General features: G+C 31.8%; 1 protein-coding gene and 1 non-coding gene across 3 annotated transcripts in view; both read left to right on the forward strand.

Moving 5' to 3' along the window:
- Pax (paxillin) overlaps positions 1-17069 on the forward strand; it is a 95320-nt gene that overhangs the window by 19715 nt on the left and 58536 nt on the right. The window lies entirely within an intron of this gene.
- On the forward strand, positions 142-214 carry TRNAS-GGA (transfer RNA serine (anticodon GGA)). Its single transcript has one exon. It is a non-coding gene; the product is annotated as a tRNA-Ser (tRNA).

Here is a 17069-nt window from a genome sequence, read left to right on the forward strand (position 1 = left end):
CCATCTAGTGAGAGATTTAGCACTAACAATGCCTTTCTCATATAAATAAAGTTGGTTGTTCTCAGGTGAAAAAATGTAAAAAGCAGTAATTGTTGAATGAAACACTAGCATATATTGAATATTTTCTCGGGTAAGAAATAAGCCGCCATAGCTCAGTGGTTAGAGCTTTCGACCGGAAATCGAATGGACACGGGTTCGAGTCCCGTTGGCGTCATGTATTTTTTATCAAGAGATTTTTTCAATGTGGATGAGTGTTTCAGGCGAACAATTATTGCTTATAAAAATAATTGTTATCCTTTGTGCTATGCATAAATAAAATCTTGTCTTTAAAAAACATTAATTTATCAAAAAAAAAATAATAATTAATATAATTAATGTTTATTTTTATAATTTTCTTAAATATTTCATTTATTTATTATGTTGTCTTATTAGAGGTAAAGTTACGAGGAGGAAATCCATAACTGGTATTATTTTGGATGTACCACACATGTACCTACAAACTGATCAAATGTTAACTATCATATATGATCAAATAAAATAAAATGGAACGAATGCCTTCCTAAAGTGGGATGTAATAATATAATTGTGAGCATAGCACTGGCCTAACATTCCTAGAATTCGGTCCTTTGATGTAAGTTTCAATTGTAATAATTACTCTTGCGCTTGATGGATGCAACTAATCATTATTTTGAATACCCGTTCTACCAAGGGGAGAATTAATTAGTATGAGCCTGTGAAAGACCACCATTCAAGATTGAAACGTTGCTCGAAATGGCTTTAGCGTTGTGTATTGCCCGCGTCTGGAAAGCCAAGTTCTCTGAACCTTCTTCTATCCTTTCTACTTCCTCCTGCTCTTTCTTTTGTTCAAAATAATGTCGCCAGTCCTCACCGACTAGTGAGAAAAATACCTTTTTTTTCAGATATCGCCTCTTTGTACATTGTATGTTTGCCTAAACATCTTACGTCATTTGAATTGCCAGGACGTGCAGATTGCACGCAGTAGACTTTTATGACATAACATGACATTTTATGTTAGTAGATTCGTCGATTTGTTGGGAAATATTGCGAATCTTATGGAATATTGTTAATTTATTGTAAGTGAGAATGGCTCTATGGCATTTTGAAATTATTATTTGTCTCAAAAAACGAAGGCCATCTAGTATCGGTAAATAATAGCAACTACAAATCTACAAATATTTGTTTTTTTTTCTTTGTAAAACAGGTTTATATTTTAGGTATTCGGGATTCGTTTATTTAAGAAATTTTGTTCTCGTGCTGTTCAAATGACGTCACTGTATATTTTATTAGAAATGTATTGTACTGTACTTGTATTGTATTTTGATTTGCGTTAAAAATAAGTCGTAAACTTAAAAAAGCATTTAAACAAAGGATATTACATAATATCATCACTGATTCATTGGAGTTCCAATGAATATTCCACAAAAAATCCTTAACACGCCTCAGTGTGATTTTTCTATAGCATAAATTAAAACCTATTAACCTTTTGTAACAGAGAAAGAAGTGTTGTTAGTCTAACTATTTCATCACGGTAATAATATTTTAGTGCGTATGCTATAACCAGAATTTTACAAGATTTCCTCCGTTTAGAATTTACCGTTAGCTACACCGTATTTCATATCCATTGACCGTGGCTGGCTCTCGACGAATTCCTGTACCTACACCTTTCTGGCGACAGGTTATCCAATAATTAATTATGTATGCGGCGTGGGCCATACAAGTTTAAACTCCAATCCCTTTGCAAAGGCTGATAATGCTCTCATTGCAGATCCAGCCTCGCACTGCAGGTCAGAGCTAGATGAATGTATCGACAGCCTTTGAACCAATGACTACTCATTAAGGACAGAGAACTACGCAGTCTTGATCTCGATTGCCTACCCAAATCTGAATCATAAGATTATGTCGAATTCAGATTCACGAATCTTGTCAATTGTGGCATGCTTCAGTTCTCCATTTGCTCGTGATATCATCCCAATTCGGGAATACCTGTGAGACTGAAGGCTGTGATCGAGGAAATGTGAAAAGTGTCTGTCAGTTGGAAGTACCCGCATTTTCAGATCTGGCCTCTAAACACGCTAAAGTCATTCCAAGCAATTTTTTAATTCTGAATGTTGACTTTTCAATCGATATTTTTGAAAATTGCCTTTTATGTGTCACTGCTCGCTTTCGAATGTTGTTTTCTCGATCGAAATTTGTGAAAATCACTCCTCTGTGCTCGCTTTCTGTGTTGTGTTGTGTGATCCCACATCTATTCTATGATCTATTTCATTGAATGAACCGCTTGAAAATGGAAATAACTATTACGCATTCATACTTCTATTATAATATATAAGTCGTATGCACAAAAACTGTTAGGATTATTGTAACAATATCAATTATTGACAATGAAATAATTTATAAAATGAAAATATTTGCAGAAAATTTTACTTAAATCTGTTAATATTTGGATTTGTAGTGATCAAAATAATCTTAAAACTGCTCTCCTTAACAATCTGGATTTTTAAGACACAATAGTTTACGTGAAAGGGGTCGATATGGTCGATTCTATTCTGTATAGAATAAAACGAATCAACATTTTTTTATCGAACGCTCTATGGCATAGAAAGTTTGTACTCACTGATATATTTCATAAGGTGACCGGATAAATCATCACAATGATAATTCATCACATCTTTAAAAAGTTATATAAAGTCATGGAAAGTGATGAAACAAAATTAACTGGGTTAAGTAGTAGGTTAGGTTAGGTTAAAAAAAAATTTCATCGTCTTTTATTACTTAATATCACTTTTTAAAAGTGTGTTGAATTGTCACTGTGTTGAGTTATCATGGAACCTTTTCATAAATCAGAAAATAGTTGGTTTGGGAACGCGCCATTGCCTATTTTCTCCTTTCAGAGATTCCTCCCCCAAGGTAAATCTGGGAAATTCACATTGGTCATCTCTTTGTAGGTGCGTTCAAAGAAGCAGTCTTGTGTCTAACGATGAATGTTTTCAGTATATGATTACAGATGGTTTATGATAAACCCAGAATTTAACCAAACAATATATTCCTGAAAATTAAGATTTTTAGTTATTTTATTTAAAAAGATCGTTCTATAAAAAATTCTTCCCGATTAGAATTACAATTTTAATTGGAATCTTTTAAAGGATAGTACGTTTTGCTCATTACTGCATTACCGTCCAATTTATTCTGGAATTCATTAATTATTTATCTCTAACGTTACTGCAAATGCAGCGTTTAAAGTAGATATTATGACATCGTCATAATACTAAGTTTTTTATGGTTCAATTATTATTCCGTCATTTTATTTTGTGTGAGTCGCACACCATAATGTATTACTATAATAATTCTTACTCAATCGTTTAAAAATACCCATCTAATTTATTCTATCATGTAGGTATGGTGCACAAGGCTATGAATTAATTAAGTTGAATAATAATTGCTAATTAATTTATGATAAACAAACATATTATTGTCATTTTCACGAACAGTAGTGTGCCAACGCGAGTATGGATGGATTGTAAACATTAATCAATTTCAAAGTGTTCTTTTGAATTACGTTGTCACCTGCCGACTCATTCCTCACATTAGGGTTCAGAAACGAGAAAAAATGATAGCATTATTCATTCAATTATGATGGATTTTGTTTTTACTGAGAATTGATTGAAAGCTTTACATACAGCCTTAATAAACTCTTTTTTTTTAAATTTTACACAACTGATAAACTACGGTATACCATACAAAAATGTTTGTATATCAGTTGTATAAAATTTAAAACACCTTTATTTCAAGTTAATGTCTACAGTATGTAAGTTCGGTTCTGGCTTGCTTAGTAGTTTATCGTATCATAGGCTGTACTTAGTCCAATAACCGGCCCACCTTTAATCCCGTTGTTCAATTGATATTAATTTATTAAGTACCAGTATGTCAATTTTTGAATTAATTTATTCCAGAAGAGCTTATCAGAGTTGACACCATCTTGACGAGCTATCCCACGCAGACAGACTATTTGCGCGAGGATGTGATTTAAGATTTTCTCCGCCAATAATAGCGCAATACTAATGATTTTTTCCTGTCTTTGTCCTTCCTTCTTCTTTAACCAACGGACAACCTCGCATCATCACGCCAGATTTCCATAATCTGATCCACCCCAAAGTTCATTCGGAAGGAAGATCGGTTTTTATCATATCTTGTCTTGTTATTTAAAATTCTGAATAATGTCCTGGTCTCGCCAGAGCTTACCAATTTAATCGTATTCCATCAAGATCAACACGACAAAATTATTTATTTTATTTGCCCACATGTAGAATCAACATTAGAAAAAATTCACAATGTAGACATTCTTAGCAATAACCTTCGGAAATATTAAACAGAAGTAACGCGTACAGTCATAAATTAATTCGTGAGTATGAAATGTATCGGGAGTACCTCCCATCCTTATCCTACATTCCCCTTCCTCTCCCCTTTACCTAAAATTAGTTTTAAGCACGTTTTATGACACAAAAAAACTGCTATCTCTAAGTAACTTTAGCATAAGAAAAAATATTTTGCCTCTACTTTAATTAACTTCACATTAACTTCTAGATTATATAATCTGTTTGTTACTCACAAATTGATAAATTTTATTAGATATTTCATTAAAAAATAGTAAAGTTTCATAAAAAGAGCATGTTTTAATCGGAATAATTACGCTGAAAACATGATATTTTTGCAGAACCATTTATCACACATTTTACAGACGAAAATGATATTTTTGCCTCTAAAAAGTGAGATAAAATGGCAGTTTTGGGTTTTATAGTAATGTGAAGTATTATTTTAATATGTTTTTACCCACCTTGTTATTTCTTTTTAGTTTCACTCAAACACTTATCACTGAAAAGATTTCTACCGAAGTATTTATCGAATAAACGAAACGTTTCTCTCGAAAACTACTGCTGAAGTCATAAACAAGTTGAGAAGTTTACTAATATCTCCGTGTCTTGTTCATAAATTTGAGGCCGCGCTCTACAGATGTCGCTTTCAATAATAATATCAGTCAAAGAAAAAATTGGATGCTTGGATTATTTTATTTAAAAACTCGTTGTTAAAAAACACCACAATAAAGTAATTATTATTTAATTGATAATCAATAATATTATTTGAAAAAAAAAATCTATGTATAATAATTGGGTAATTTTTATAGCGCCATTTTTGTCACCAGGAAAGTGCTTTACAAAGTTTACAACTAGGTATAGTTTGACTAATCTTAATAAATATTGTAAAGTTTCGTAAAGAAACTTCGTATTAAAATTTTAGTATGGAATAAATGAAAATATCAACGGAGTTGAATTTATTTTTAAGCCCATGTAGCCTTTGGACTGAGGAATTAATAAAATACATAGCTGGTTTTAGATGAATGAACAAATAACAACCAAGGAAGTCTCTTGTTACGATGTGGTACTCGGAACGTTTTTAGTTTAGTTAAGCCAGGCGCATTCATTATACCATTAACTAATTTGAATAAAGGTAATAAATCTCTAATGGTTGTTGATAATTCAGTTAAATCAAGTAATTTCATTAAATTTGGTTATGTTATTTATATGGTTGCCTTTTCCAAAATGGAGTTTTTATACTCTTTCATAATTATTATCCAAAGCAATCGGTGGCTGCTAGTGACATTTAAGTTAGTTTGAATGCTAAGCTTGAAAAATACGATTTTATTGATGTTGTTGTAGCCCAAAATGTTATGTATTTTTTTTAAATTTCCATTTCTTGTATGAAATTTTACAGTTTTTATTTTATTTACTATTGAATTTTTTTTATACATACATGGATAGTTACATAAAATATTGAAATATGTATAAAAATATTGAAATAAATGTACATAATCAAAAAAAATCCCACGAAGGCGAAGCCTGAGTGTGGGTATTATAAGTATTTTTATTTAATTTCCATGGTTTAAGTGGGGATACAATATCAAATATAAATTTAAGTTATTTTAAAAGAGCTACTGTAGAGATGCAATACAAGAAACTAAATCATGAAATATGTAAAAGTTTTAAAATAACACAAAAAATAAGGTAAATACTAGTTTAAAGAAGACATCTTAAAAAGTGAATTAGCAGACAAAGTATTACAAACAATAGTAGTGAGTTGCGTTGCGCGAACAACAGGGAATAAAATACCTCCACAGTTTAACAACAAAAATCCTGTAAAATCTAAAGAATAACATTTAAACCAACATATTAAACAAAAGATAGAATCAGTGGAGTGAATCAGTGAATTCCAAAAACAAATAATAGTCCCTTTAACAGCATAAAAACCTGGTACAATAATACTTAACCTAAAAGTTGAGCGGTCAACTGTAAGTCAACGACTATACCTTAAAAATAAAAGTGAAACCAGCGAATATAATATCACATGAATATAGTGTTAATTAGACATTAATCAAGTGATATGTATGCGGAAAAAATATCACTTTAAACCGAATCTAATATAATAATAATATTATAATTAATCTACCTACTTTTAACACCTGTCAAAATATCTCCCGATCTTTAGTTTAAATTGAAGTCATTTAACGTATAAAAAAAAAAACTTTAATAGTGAATAATCAAAGTTTAATACATAAAAGAGTGAATTTCAAATAAACAATAATAAAAATTCAAAAACTTTACTCAACAAACCTAACGGTCTTCCGATATCTAATTTGTCAACACCATTGTTTTCAGTTTAAAATAGTGCAAAAACAAAAAAAAACAACAGTAGAAATGAACAAAACAGTGTTTCCCTGATAAATTCAACATAAATAAAATAAAATAACAATTAAAAACTTTATCTAACTACCCTAAAACTGATCAAGAACATTATCTAGTGTCAAATAGTGTTTCATATATTAAATAGATCGCAAAAAGTGATTCTCAAAGCAAAATCCATGTGATCTTAAATTATATTCTGATACATTCAACAACAATATAAAAAAGCGACACTTAAAAAAAAAAAAAATCATAAATCATTTCGTTATAATTTAAATAATTATTTATAATTTGTCGTACTACACCATCTATCGACAAATGGACCAAGCGAAACCAGTCACCTACCGAGCAATATCTTTCAAAAACTAGAAGTAAACCAATAGATGTCACTACAGTGTTAATTTAATATATTTTTACTACTGTTATTAAATAAATCAATTACCATTATCAAATAAAATCAAGAAACCTCGCATAAAAGACAAATATACAGAAACCGAATAAATAAATACATTATTACAATAAACGTAAATAATAACAAAAATGGACTGCTATAGTTGCGATAATATTATTAGTCCAAACAAGAGCATAAAATGCAGCATATGCTTAAATGCATTTCATTACACCTGCATAAATAGCACCGCAGAAAAATTTAAAAAAATGTCAAAAACACTCAGAGACAACTGGAAATGCAAAGAATGTAAAACATTGGATCCTAAAACTCAATCACAATCCAATTACACTCCTTCTTCTAGTAAGAACTTTCGGCCTTCCGACTCAACACACACTGAAAACCCAGAAAATATGAATTACATTATAAATTACATCGACAAAAAATTCGATGAAATGAAAACAGTGATTTTAAACAAGATAGAAACGGAATCTGCGGACAATAAAAAATCGCTTCAATTTATAAGCGACCAATACGATACATTAATAAAATCTATTGAAAAAATTCCACAGTTAGAAAAAGAAATATCTGAAATAAAAAATGAACTAGAACAAAAAAACATAGAATTCAATAGTATTTTAGTAAAAACAACAGAAATGGAACAGGCGACACTGGAAGAGTATCTCGAAATATCAGGTATCCAAAATAATGATCCTAAAATGACAAAAAACATAATAAAGGAAATAACTGCTGCATGCGGAGTTCAAACTGAAGACACAGAAATTTCGAATATAAATCACATCCAAGATCGCCGACCAAACCACCCACCGAAAATAACTTTCAAATTAAATAACAAAAATAAAAGGGATGCCATACTATCATCAAGAAAAGGTCTCACCACGGAGGCAATACACCAGCCCGGAAAACAAAACATTTACATTGGAGAAGTAATGACGCCATATTACAAGCAACTAATGTGGAAATTAAAAAACCATGCAAAAATAATTAACTACAAATTTGTATGGTTTCGAAGAGGCCATCTATTAACCAGGAAGACCCCGGAAGGCAAAATTTTCAATATTAAACATTGTGATGACATTAACAAACTAACATAAACACAACTCCACACGTAAATACACTTCACATCATATACTTTCACAATTAATCACCAACATGGCGGATTACATGGAATATACAGACTCGGACAACCAACACTACTGTGTAAGTACAAACGATTTTAATATATGGACAAACATCACAAAAGAAAAAAATAGAATCAAAATATTACACCAAAACATTAGGTCAATTAATAAAAATTTTGATGAATTTACGATATACCTACAACAGCTTGATAATAATTTTGATATAATTGTGCTGACAGAATGCTGGTTGAACGATAAATATGTACCAAAAACAATAGAAAACTATAACACACACCACACAAAAAAACACAAAAATCAAAATGATGGCATAGTCATATACATCAATGATAAAATAAGTACAATCGTCAAAGAAATACTCATAATAGACTCCAACTGCATACACATAGCATATGATAAAGAAACGTGTATTCTTGCGATGTACAGATCTCCATCCAAAAACGACATCACACATTTCCTAACTGCACTTAACAATACTCTAAAAGAAATCAACAAAAATAAAAATATCATCATCATTGGAGATCTAAACATAAACATCTTACAAAACGGACACCCACAAAATATAGAATACCTAACACTACTAGCACAGCATGGACTGGAGCCAACGATAAAGATTCCAACACGAGTCACACAAAACACAAAAACTTGTATAGATCATATAATGATCAAAACAAAACTAAAAACCAAAACCGTAGTACTTGAAAGCACTATCACAGATCACTACATGAATATGATAGCAATAGACACCGAAAACACAAAACCCAACCAAGACAAAATATTCACAAAAAAAATAATTAACTACTCAAACTTGAAAGAAAACCTCAAACAAATAGACTGGAGTACAATATACCAAATAGAGAACGTGGAGGAGGCCTGGGATAAATTTCATAACATGTTAGCACAAGAAATAAATAAAAACACTATCATAAAACAAGTAAAACTCACACACAAAGCTAAAAAAATTAAACTATGGATAACACAGGGAATATTAAACTGTATTCGTAAACGAGACAAAATTCACAAACAAATTAAATATACACCCTACGACATGGAACAACTTAACTACTATAAAAGATATAGAAACATCTGCACCAAAATTATTAGAGTGGCTAAGGAATTATATTATGGCGAAAAACTTAAAAAAGAAAAAAATAACCCAAAGGAATTATGGAAAATATTAAAAGAAGTCACATACACACAAAAATACAAACAGAAAAATACTATTGAAAATCTAAATATTAACTCCAAAAAATTAGATGTCAATACAAATACAGAAACTATAGCAAATCATGTGAATAACTTCTTTGCAAATATAGGAAAAGTTTTAGCGAACCGTAAATTGCATAACACAAACACACTAACACAAACAAATAGATCAAATATCAATAAAAAACCGACACAACACAGATTTACAATAAAAACAACCTCGGAAGAGGAAATTAACAAAATAATAAACACATTAAAAAACCGAATTGCTCCTGGATTAGATGAGATAACAACGGATTGCATTAAGATATTAAAAAATGAAATTTTGAAACCTATAACACACTTAATCAACCTTAGTATAACACACTCCTGCTTTCCTAGTACTCTTAAAAAAGGACTAGTTATCCCCATTTATAAATCCGGAGACAAAATGGAAATAACTAACTATAGACCAATCACTCTGTTAAACTCGCTATCAAAGATTTTCGAAAGAGTATTAAAAAACCAAATTATAAAATACCTTGAAGAAAACAAATTAATCTCGGATAACCAATATGGATTTAGAGACAAAATAGGCACAAAAGAAGCTTTAGCATGTACAGTAGATTATATACATAGCAACTTAGATCAAGGGTACAAATGCATAGCGATATATCTAGATTTAGCTAAAGCCTTTGACTCAATCTGCCACAATTCACTTTTTAAAAAATTAGAAAACATGGGTATCAAAGGCAAGGAACTTCAACTATTTAAAAGTTATATGAGTAACAGAACTCAACAAGTCAAAATTAACAACCATACTAGTAAACCACTGCCGATTACATATGGAGTTCCACAAGGAAGCATACTAGGGCCCGTTCTTTTTACTATTTACATAAATGAACTTTGCAGCATGGAAATAGACGGTGAAATAGTTAGCTATGCTGATGACACAGTTTTACTTTTCAAATCTAAGGATTGGAATAATGTATATAACATAGCGAATTTGGGAATCTCGCAAGTGAAAACATGGCTAGACTCAAACATACTTACACTTAACATATCAAAGACAAAATTCACAACATACAGTATAAATAGCACGGGACAGCCAAAAAACAATACAAACACCATAAAAATACACGAATGTTTAAACACCAACATCTGCGATTGCCCTCCTCTAGAAAAAACAGAACAAATAAAGTATCTAGGAATCGTAATTGACCATAACCTTAGATGGATACCTCACATCAAACATATCACAAATAAACTTCTCAAAACAATCCACATTTTCCTTAACATAAGAAACATATATAAAATAAAACAATTGAAAACAATATATTTTGCACTCTGCCAATCAATAATAGAATATGGAATTATTGCTTGGGGAGGAGCAACAAACTCGGCTATCAATTACATAGAAACCGCACAGAAAACGATCTTAAAGGTAATACTAAAAAAACATAGACTGACCGATACAGACCAAATATTCAACAGCTGTGACGTACTAGATATACGCCAATTATACGTTAAAACACTACTAAACTACATTTTTAACAAAAAAAATAAATTTCAACATACACAAAATAACACTAACAGACCAGTTAGACAAGCGTACAAAGAAAACATTAAAACTCCAACAGTAAATTCAACATTTGGACAAAGACACTACCAATACCATGCTATAAAAGCTTTCAACAGTCTAAAAATTGAAATTAAAATTGAGGAAAATAAAAATAAATTCACACACAAAATTACAAAATGGATTAAACAACAAAAAAGACAATATTACCAAAATGTCATAGCATAAAATAAAAATAAAACCTACACGTAACACACAAAACCAACATAAACACACATCACTCACAAACACACAAGATTATTTTCATTGTATTATTTTTTTAATTTTAAATGTATTATTATGTATTTTAATTTTTAATTTTAAATTTATTATTTTCTTTTCAAATTTACTATCTTCTCTTTAAATGTAATATGTAAGATTTTCATATTATAAAATGAAGGCCTCAGCACGGGCAAGCCACCCAGTGAGGCCTACATTACTGGAAAACATAAATTGTAACAAAATAATGTACCAAATAAAAAAAAAAAAAAAAAAAAAAAAAAAAATATATCCGCTGTTTTGTATGTATGTGAAACAAATAAAAAATAATCTCTACATGGATATAAATGTTACAGAGAGCTTTGCTAAAACTTATAAGAAAAAAATATCTAGTTCAGTGTTTTTTAGCCAAGATTTGATGTACTTTTTAAAAGATTGAAGGTTTACACACGTGTCCCTTTTAAAGGTTGTACATAAAGAATTATACATTTTTGGAGCAATAAAGCTAATATGCCTTTGGGCCAACCTGGTTTTGCCGTGAGGCACAGCATATTCACAAGCGCCATGTCGTTGGCTGGCACGATTTGAATTTTTAATAAAGTTGTTTGGTCGCGTATAGATAAATTTAAGACATTGAGCACTATAGGTCTGCTTAAGTTAAGTGTGGATATCCCATACTAACTGGAAAAATCCTGAAAATCTCAATACAATAAAATGAAATATTTTGAAAGGCTTATTTTTCAACTTCAACCCGGAGAAAACTTCCTGATAAAAAATATTGATAATCTATTAAGAATATCTTCAAATTATTCGTATTCCTGTTAAAAACGGGATTGTAGGCCATTAACGAATGAATTGAGACGTATCCTGACAAACTTTAAGTAAAATACCAATGTTTTGTCACGATGTCCGAATATGTAGCATAACATTTTTGCATTTCGTCATGATATACCATTAGCCAACCGCAGGTGGATGAACACGTGTTCCGATATTATTATGAATTTACTAAGACTTTAACAAGAAGCAGCTTGCAGTCCCGTTTTCAACAGGATTTCCAATAATTTGAAGAGATTTTTAATAATTCAGCATTACTCTTTTTTCTACGTGAACAGGGTCAATAAAGTCTATATTTCAATGTTAGCACTCAAACTTAATTCACGAGCCGCCACTGAAAGTAAAGCTCTCGTATTATTGTATTTCGTGCCCGTATTTGTTTGAATATTTATTTTGTCATGCCAATCGAACTCTGTAAATTGTAAACACTCGGCGATGTAAATTGGTCTATGAATCTAATTTAGTCTCTCTCTCCGGGACACAGATAGGGGATGCTGTGGTCCAGACGGAGATTGTGCTTCGTTACACCTGAGTGAATCTGACTTGAGTCATGTTGATCCAGAAATAGCGAGCCTGGCGATTTCCTGAACTCTTCTTTTCACTCTTGGCACCAAGTCTAGTTTTTAAAAAGATTAGTGATATCGCACACATTTCCAATTAGCTCACAAACGTGTCTCCTTTGTTGAATAGATTATATTGGCCTCCAAAAAACAACGATTAAATGAAATATTTAGTAGTCGGATCAGAGTGTCACAAACACGCTATTAAACAAGTTAGAAAACCCGTGTCGCGGATTATAAATTGCTCATTACTTTATAAGTGATTCCGAGATGCATTCGATTTTTTTAACTCCTCAGGTCTCAATCTTTAAATCAGGCCTTATCTCAGTATTTCCGCTTTGCAATAAAATCCAAATAAATGGAATATTTCTGAATGTATCCGAAAACCAAAAACTGTTTTTGAATGGTGGTGAAATATACTATATTTTTTAGAAATAAACAACAAAATATATATATTTTTAAATATTAAAATGTTGAATGCAAACATAAAAAAATTAAAATGGCTCACTTTACTTTTTGTGTAATATTATAATTTTACTGATAACGAAAATAATTATAAATACACATTTATTTTACTAAAAAAATCTATTAAAAACATTTGCCACCTCATTTTTTTGTCGTTGCATATAAAAATAATTTTTTGTTATTGCGGTTAATAATTAAATAATTTAAAAAAATTGCGGTTTTAACCTTTGGTTTCATAAAGGTGCACATTTTAATTCTACTGTGGTTAACTTCTAGATTTAAATATAAAGCCTGGCGTTTTCTACTTATTTAACACCATTTAGATCATATTTCTCACCATAACAGTAAGGGAGACAATGATTTCCGTGAGACCATATGAGTTGTTCCCAAAAGCGAGCAAATCAACCCGAAGGGTTAAATAGTCCTGACTTCGCCAGATATTTCAACACTCTTACGAGTATCTCTGAATCGTTTTTCCTTTTTTTTCTTTTAATCAAAATATGGGACGAATAGATAATTTCAAAGCTCCAAAGCTCGCGATAGCTAAAAAAACAAACGCCGTGCAAATTTTATAATGCCAGAATTGGTTCGAGAGTTTTTGCTGCTTCATATAATATATAAGTTTTCAATTTATTGTTATGTTTTACAGTAGTTTTCACATGAAATCCTGTGAAAGGTAGTACAAATTTCATGACGCCCGTCGCTCTAAAGTTTATTCTGTTCAGAAAACAGTTTTTACGATTTGTAGTTAGGATGGTGTTGATGGTGAATTGACGAATTTGTAATAATTTGTCGCTTTTCGCCTGACAACTTCCCTACCATGATGATGCATGTATGATGTCACACGACCTGGTATTGCGCATGTATCCAAGGAATACGATTCTTACCCAGGCGTCGTTGGTTCAATTCCTCATCATTGCACAAGCATGATTTTCCGATTTTAATGATGGATTGAAGAAGTTTTTCAATCTATTAGAATGAACCGTTTGTTTCAGTAACGATTGAACAAAATAAATGATTTTGTCAATGACTACTTTATCCTCCACCTAACTTCAGAATACGCGTTCAAATCCCCGTTTATCCACGCGTTTAAATTGTTTAATGATCAAATGAATATTTTGCGTGGTGCTCAATTTTCATCGACGTTTGTCACTGTCATTGAGCGGATATTTTATTCTAGTGCGCGTCGCTGGAATGCGTTTTATCACCCACATGATATTTATTATTGACGTATTTATAACAATAATTACTTACAAAAATATACATACAGGTATACCCGGCAACTTAGTAAGAAAATATGTCAGATAAAATTTTGTAGAAGGCGTATTGATTTGTTCTATTTTCTTCGTTAATCAGTATAGTTTTGACTGTGCTTAAACCTTTAAAAAGGTGTAAGTATCGCACGAGTACGAATCCGCAAATTTGAGGGATGTTGTGAGGTTGAAAGAATTGGGAAGGAAAAGGAGCAAGATACTTACGGGGATTCATTCACCCATCTGCTCAGATGATGGCTAAAGAAGGAGGTAGCGCAACACGGTATGATACCCCAAAAATAAATCATATAATTCTTTTGGCCGTGAAAATGTCAAATCGTATCCTAGTATGGGGCAGGGCATTAATAAAATCGCTAATTTTTCCAGAGAGATTCCTCGGGAAGTTACTAATTCATCGTTTACAAAAATAAAATATGGTGCTTCCCGCTCATCTTATAGTTGAAAAACGTTTTATAAAATTGGCAAACCGTTTTACATAAGATATTTAATGGTAAGGTCCTATTTTTATTAATCTTATATATAAATAACTTGCATCCCCGGGAATCCCTCTAGAAACATTTAAGATTTTAGTAATACGTACATCACAAATAATTAAAATGTGAGCGTCGGGGCAAATCACCGTTATCAGGGTATTGTGTCACCTTAATGTCAGATCACTAAACATCTCATCTAAAAGTTGGTCTCTCACTCTGGCTGACTGAGAGTATGTTCAGATCTTCTCTTTTTATGTGAAAAACTCTCGTATAAATTCTTTATTTTAAACCATTTACCATTTCGCGCGACGACTTAAAGCAGCGATTATTGGATCTAGAACTAATATAAAGATAACCGGGCTGCTACCGTGGCACAGTTTAACATTGTCGAGATTTCTGGTTGATTTCACTCCTGGTAATCCATAATTATTATTTATTTTTTGGAATAACTTTATGGAGTAAAACCCATAAATATTCATCCTAAACTTGCAGAAAAGTCAATAGATGTCGCACATAAAAAAAATAAGGTAGGCTTATCTAAAAGACGCTGTCTAGATTGCAATTAGTTCGGGTTGAATCGCAATAAAAAAATGTGCTGTGAAAAAATGAAGACAATGTTGGTAGTTCTTATTCGAAGTATGATACAATTAAATGTGACCGAAGGGGATAGGGTCCCATTAGCTCAGTGGTAGAGCAGTGCCCCGGCAAGGCAAGGGTCCTGGGTCCGAGTTCTAGATGTGACCGTATCTTTTTCTGATTTTTCTGTTTCAGACTTTCGTTTAGAAATCGCTGATATTTTCTTCAATAATTAAACATAATTTTTACATTTAAAATGGTATTGCACTACCATTGGTCGTTCCTTTTTCTAAATTTTGGACTCATACCCACTGGGAACACACATTCTACATCGCACGGGCGTTATGACATCTACGATATCTAAAATCCTAAGTGAACGTGTAAAAACATAAGTGCGCATTGGCCTCCTTGGGGGTCTTGTTTATCAAAATAAGGACCAATTTAAGAGAAAATCGCGTATTTCTAACCTACCCATATCCAGAACATCATCACCAGGGAATTACATCCACCGCTCTCAGCCCACATTAGGTATTGTTCTACCGCGGAATATCGTAACACACGTAATGCTGCCTATATACGTAGCGTTACGCTAACAAGCAGTGCCGTACCTAGGTTACCACCATGTGTGCAGATATAATGTGTGTGTACCCTTGGCGGAACATTTTAAAACGCGCTAAGAATCGCCCCCGTGACTTTTGTATTCAATACTTTATTTTATATCGCAAGGGAATATTAAAATATTTTGAATTGACTGATATTTTAACTCAGCTGGTACGTCAGCATTATATTTTCAAGTGATGCATGTAGGTTGCAGAAGTTTCATAATTGATTGTTTAATCACTTGAATGTCTAGATTATTTATTGCTAATTAAGTACAACGGGCACTCCTACCTTATTATTATATGAACGTAGGTCGGAGACTGTGGAATAATAGTGAACGTATGTCTCTGATGAATGTACGACTCCAACTGAGTTATAAAAGTCCGGTACGAGTGTTCGTCGTCCTTTTTCCACGTTGACAGTCTACCAGTTGTAATTCAAAATAATATACGTTTCGTCTTGGAGTTATAATTATCGTTACCTTTCACCGAACGAAACACAGAGATTTTAATTATTAGTTAAGCTCAAATTCAGAGAGTTACCAAATAATCATAAATAATACTGCTCTCTCTTGTAACGAATGACAAACAGATATTTTTTTCATTGAGGGCACCATTTACGCCCCTGCACCCAGCACACAATTTTGTAGATCCGGCCCTGGTTAAAAGACACTTTGGGAAGAATATGCTGGAGTCATTTCTGAAAGTTTGATCTTCTTATGCTTAAATAAAATGCAGGAATTCCATTAGAAAGGGATTCAATTACACAAAACAAAGATGTTTCATTTGAATGTATTTCGCTGATGTTGATTTTCCTTCGCTTAAGAATTTTTGAATAATTTCTGCCAAGAAGAAAAAGTTGGCTCTTGTCCAATGTGATCCATACTACCAACTTGAACCGTATTAATGCCATTTACCTCGTTTAACATTTTTTATTAATTAACGTAGTAGATCATAACTTTCGGT

The sequence above is a fragment of the Hesperophylax consimilis genome, chromosome 8 (assembly GCF_061612785.1).
Source record: "Hesperophylax consimilis isolate HC1 chromosome 8, BYU_Hcon_1.0, whole genome shotgun sequence".
In the NCBI taxonomy this organism is placed as follows: domain Eukaryota; kingdom Metazoa; phylum Arthropoda; class Insecta; order Trichoptera; family Limnephilidae; genus Hesperophylax; species Hesperophylax consimilis.